At 38.3% G+C, this 6,000-nt stretch overlaps 1 long non-coding RNA gene across 1 annotated transcript; it reads left to right on the plus strand.

The window, feature by feature from the left end:
• The first annotated feature begins 1,936 nt into the window (after positions 1-1,936).
• LOC119883139 lies at positions 1,937-3,874 on the plus strand. Its single transcript, XR_005440593.1, has 3 exons — positions 1,937-2,227; positions 2,529-2,592; positions 3,788-3,874. It is a non-coding gene; the product is annotated as an uncharacterized LOC119883139 (long non-coding RNA).
• The last annotated feature ends 2,126 nt before the right edge of the window (positions 3,875-6,000 follow it).

Here is a 6,000-nt window from a genome sequence, read left to right on the forward strand (position 1 = left end):
GTGAGTAGTCCTACCATCCTATCAAGGAATATCACAAAGGATTCAAACCTGTGTGTAAATATACTGATGCATTTGAGGAGCATCTCATTTAGGTACCTGACTTTTATCTCATATACCAGATCACTGAAATATAAAAACAGGATTTTATGAGAATGTCTAGGAAGGATTTACTCACCCAAAAACTCACTTTCCCATAATCCTCTTCTCACCCACTGCTTCAGATGTAAATGATTAGGACGGATTGACTCATGCTGTTCAGCTGGCAGCGGTCCACCAGTGCGTTACAAAAAAATCTAAGTGACTGTTCACAGTTTGTTTACAATCATTAATGGTAATAAGTATTTTAATATCTCCATCACAGGCCAAATACGTTTACAAACATTAACTGCTACCTGATTGTATGTTTTCAGCAGTTTACATGTTGTATTGTTGACTGTTATCAATATTTGGTTGATCTACGTATAACATGTGTAGCAGTGGAAACAAACCCCCTCTGCTCAGTAGTTAGTTGGAAGTTGCTGAGGCTTCAAACATTTCATACTTCTGGCCTTTCACATTTGAGCTATGACTTTGTGACTTCTTCCCAACTCACGAATCCGATCATTTGACCCCAATCCCTGAACTTATAGATGAATATGTGGAGAGCAGCAGGTATTTGAGGGTTGTTTGTAGGAAGCACAGAGGCCTGGAGGACTTTCCCCAACCACCGGTGACCTTATATGGCCGCGTCCTGCCTGTACCGCCACCGCAGTCAGTTGCTGGTGCTTCTCTGCCTACCTGACAGCTGAGCCGTCCATCAGCCCTCACATAAAACTGTCACACAGAGGCACATGCAGCACAACACACACATTCTCTTGACGCTTCCCTGTTCGTTGAACTGCTCACTGTCTCCCTCTCTTTGAATTTCATTTAATTTTAAAGTGGACATGAGTTTTTGTGATGTACCTCCATCCTGGGAACCACCCTGAATATGTTTTAAGTGTATGGAAAGTAAACGAGATACAGTTGGTGGTGTGTCCAGACTTTCTGGACAGGGGGTACTTACTTATCCGTCAGATTCTTTGACGCTACAGAAAGGCTACGCAGCCTTCAAATGGAGCTTGTGGTCACGACAAGGGAAGCCGTGGACACAAAATGCTTGATATTAACTCGTGAGAACATCAGTGCTAGGCAACGGCAACATGGAGGACATGAAGAGTCGTTGTTAGAAATTACTTCCTTTGTATTTCAACACTGAGACGACAAAAGACGAATGTTTTATACAGGTTAACCCAAATTTTTGGTAAATTAATCAACATTTAATTAACTGATAAATTAAGGGTTTTTAATGTTTTTTTTTTTAATCTAAGGATGAATTTTTTAAGGGCTAAAAACCTAATGTGTGCCCTTTATTTTGTAACATTTCATTAATCTTTCAGTTAATGTGCCAGTTGTTGTGTTGAGACATGAGTAAGTCAAAAATTATGACCCACTGTCATATATTTAACATTCTAAAATTAAAATGATGAAAGTCAAAATATCTAGTTGGTGCTAGAATTATCATACAAGTCAAGAAGAAGAAGTACCATTTATGGTGTTTTGGGATTTACCCCTTAAAGAAATATGATTAGAATTTGATCAAAACTGACTTTTTAAAGTCAGTTATAAAGTAACAAGCCAAAATATTAAGTAAATAACTGGACAAAAGGCTACATTTACTTTAAAAGTCAAACTTATTGTGATAGGCAGGCATTTGGCCTAGTAATGCCACAATCATTTGCAAGCTCTCAGTGAAGCTCCACCCCCTGTCTCTCCAGAAGCAGACAGACACCTGCGTCTCTTTAAGAGTTGATTTATGGGGAACACTCAGGATCTCTCAGTAGGCATTGTGTTCCAGTATGGCTAGAGAGCAGGTATGTCGTCTAGAAGTAATGCGTCAAGGCTGACAATGTTTTAACTTTTGTGAACATGTTTTAATTTGTTTTCATCACAGGCATTTTAAGCCACCTGTTGTCCAGACCTTGTCGGCTGAATAGCCTGCTGTGCTAAAGTTCACTGCAGAGAAGGCATTGGTGGTTGACTGCATCTTTTTACCTCGGGGTTATCTAGTAGAGCTATGCAAGTTTACTAGTTTGTGTTTTATAGGTGGCCTTTTGATAACATGATTTACATTTCAGTGGGCCTAAACGTCTGATGCGTAAATAAGGTGGAGTCAGAGCTGGGTTGACTACTTACTGCATTGTTTGAGGTAAATATCATCTGGAAGGTATTTAGCAGGTATGTTTTTGTAGTATGTGTTAAATAATGGAACTAATTCAATTATTGTAATTTTAGGATTGTATAGCCACTACTGTTTTACCTGCCTGATCAACTCCTGCTATTCATGCTTATATTTTTATGTGGATTCTTACTTGATTGTTACACGTGGATGGGCCCTGTGAATGTTTTGCCAACTGCTAAGGTCTGCTACAGGTGTGGCCATCTTCCGGCTGCGTGATTTCCCTCAGCTTATTAGCCATTTTCTGTCTTTTTTTTTCTTTTTTTTTTAGTGTTCTGCCAGACGGACAGTGTGGTGGATTTTGGGAACCCCTTTCCCCTTCACTGCATGTGGTGGTGTGTATGATAGCTGTTGTTGTGTGGTTTGTGTCTTGATTTGCTGTGTTTAGGTGGCTTAATCTTAATTGTGGGGAGCCTATGGCAATTGTTAGATATTTGGGGGTTTGAACCCCTCACTATTTGCCTCGGTTACATTTTTATAATTTATGTAACCATTTAGGAGACAAAGTGCTATTGCAAAGATGGCAGCATAAAAAATTATCAGGTGGACAGATAAAAGAAACATGGTGACTGAGTTATTTACCACAGAATTAACAATAGTTTGATTTGTCAGATCCCTGTTGAAATTCCTTTTGCAGATTAGTCCAGTTGAGAAGTCTTTCCAATAGTCTGATGCGAGGCATAATTTTAAGATGGTAATGACAAAAGTCTGACTTTTTAGTCAATTTATGAAATACTACAATCAATAGCTTTGTCATTCCTGACATTGTAATTAAATCCCCACAAACATTCCCCTCTCTGCTTTCAAGAACATCTGTTCCATAAATAAATGCGTCAGTCAGAACAGTTATTGACTGGATGAATCCTCAACGACCGTCTGCAGGTCGTCCTCAGTCCAAGCAGTGATGGGGGGGGGGGGGGGGTAACTATAGGGTGGGGTGGATGAGGCCTGAAGAGGGATATAAAAATGTTGGGATACAACAAATATAATCTGAAACATTAAATCTGTTGAATTTGAGATCCACAATAACACTATCTCTGGAATGAAACCAGATCTTGGAAATGAATCAGAATTAAATGTTTGAGATGTTCTTCAGATTTCTGCCCCCCAGTGATGACAATGAAGTAAAAATCTTAAGTTTCTATAGTCGGTTGATCAGTCAAATTTGATTGTTTATCCAGCAAAGAATTTATCTATAATTTGTTCTTCAGACAAAAGGTTTACCTGAATTTTAGAAAAGAATTCAATAAATGAAGGGACTACAATATATTGTGTATTTTCTTTAAAAAAATAAGGTTTCTGTTGAGATTAAAATGTGCAAAATAACGATTCATGTAAGAGGTAATGGGATACATTAATAGTTTCAATCTTGTCAAGTTAGTTTTGTCAACTAGATATCAACAGCTTTAAGTTAGACCTATTTATTTTAGCTGTTTTCCATCTTCAGTTAACTATTTTCTTGTTTTCATATGAGCAGGTTTTAAAGACCTTTGTCAGGTTAATTAACTCTTAAGTTTTTCACCTTTACAGATGAAACAGGATTCATCACTCAAACATTGATACAGGTCACCATTGGCAGTTTAACGCTCCATTAAATGCATTGGCACACTTCCAGTACAGTGTCCCATTTCCATTAGCTCAACTCCGCATGCAGGTGATCCAGTCTTTTCGATCCTTGTCGGCACAAGTTCCTTGGGTGAAGCTCGCCATCTGGTGTCGGTGCATGCGTGCTGTTGCACACCGATGAAGAATCCAACTTTATAGCCATTGCTGAATTATTACATTTTTGGCTTTACAGCTTTTGAGGGATACCTCGCCTGCCTCCCAAACATCAAATAGTAAGGCCTGTGCTTTAAATTTTTCTGCTTTTTGGTCTGAAGGGTGAACAAGGTGGACTGTAGAAAATGGCCCCAATGTTTAGGGTGATCAGCCATCACTTTGTTCAGGGACCTCAAAAAGCAGAATTAAAAGAACAGGCATGAGAAGGCGGAAGTGAACTTTGTTTCCTCTGTATAATAAAGCTGCTCTGGTAGGAACAGCAAAGCAACATGTTGTTCTATGGGAGGTAGAATTCATACTATTTAGGTGTATAGTTGAAAAGAAAATACCTCTCAGGCAAGTAAACTGTTTTCAGGCAAGTGGATTGCATCACAAAGTTGTTCAAAGTAGGGATGGTTACCAAAACCGGGTAAAATGGACGGAGGGCAAATATTAAACATAATAGTAATACAAACAATATTAATGTTCTCTGTATTTGGTGTGTTGGGCCTGAGCTCACACAAGCAGAGCAGAGGTGGAGACTGTGATGTGAACCAGGTGAAGTGAAGATAGTGGAGTTGACGACAACTACGCTTGTTACTGTACATATACGTGCAATAATACAATTGCAAGTAAAAAGCCAATACTTTACCAATACACCTGTTCAACAAGCATAAACATGTAGAAAGTAATATTTTAATCTGCCTATAAATTTAGCTCCTGGCTGAGATAAACCTTAGCCTTTCAAAATAACATTTTCAGAGGTCAAAAATCATCAGGGAGCCTCGCATGTGCCTAACGGAGGCAGATGAGAAGGAAATTTATTTGATGATTCTTATTGCTGATATAAGAGCCGTCAGCTCCAATAACATGAAAATTTACCTCGAACAATTGTTGTGTTGATTTCCAAAGGCATAGTAAGAGTTGTTCTTTGAATCATCTTCTAAAGCTGGGGTATTTATATATAGGCCAGTAAGACACCGAATCAGCTATCGTAATTTCAGGTGTATCAAAATACAGCAGCCATGTATCAAAATAAACTGCTCTCATCCCATGAAATCATTCTGCAAACCTTAATGTATCCCTTCACCAGCACACTGGCTCAGCTGATTAAGTGGACAATGTTTGAAAGCAACAGCTTTTCTTTGCCTAAAGAGTCATGTGATAAATCTGAAAGGCAACCAACTAACAGATCAAATATTCACATCCAGATGAAGGTTAACGAATAGTTAACTAGCCTAACAGTTCCTTTATTTTTATATTTTACCGTTACCATATTTAATGATTCAACCTAGTGCTGCTAATACAAACTTCACAGGGACTGTTAAGAACTGCAACAATTCATACTAAAAATGGAGGGAAAATGATGGAAACCTTCACGTTTCGGATTCCTTGACCTTCTTTTTCAGGTCTGGATCAATTTCCTGTTCAGATCTCAACAAATCTGCGCAAATGACTGAGTAGGAACCAATCAGAAGCAGCTTTTATATGATGTCATCACATAGACTTCTTACAAGTATTAGTATTTTAACCTACAAAATGCAAATGTTTTATTTTTTAAAAACGAAATATGAAGTCATTTCCATCAATACTTTCAAATACAAACTACAAAATCCTATTTTGTATTTCAAATTCCTGGCATAGACTATAAATGTAGAGGGAAAAGTAGAGAAACAATGAAAAACAATTCTATTAATCACAACAAAGAATTATTCTCACCGAACTCAAACGGAAGAGCGATATTGATGACCGACTCATTGGAGGCGGTGTGGAGCTCATTTGCATAACGCGACCTCTGACCTTCATCACTGCAGATTTCTGAGGAGTCGGAGATGATTATTACCTGGTTTAAAGGTGTGTTTTGGGCGTCAGGACGTGTGGGGTAGGTTTATTTACCTGTTTCTTTTTGTAATGTCAGACTCCTCTCATGCCAACAATATCAGTATATTTAGGAGTTTGAAGCAAACAAAGCTTCAGCAAAGTCT

The sequence above is a fragment of the Micropterus salmoides genome, unplaced genomic scaffold, assembly GCF_014851395.1.
Source record: "Micropterus salmoides isolate LMB-PRFRI ecotype aquatic unplaced genomic scaffold, ASM1485139v1 Ms_hic_scaffold_3, whole genome shotgun sequence".
Lineage (NCBI taxonomy): Eukaryota > Metazoa > Chordata > Actinopteri > Centrarchiformes > Centrarchidae > Micropterus > Micropterus salmoides.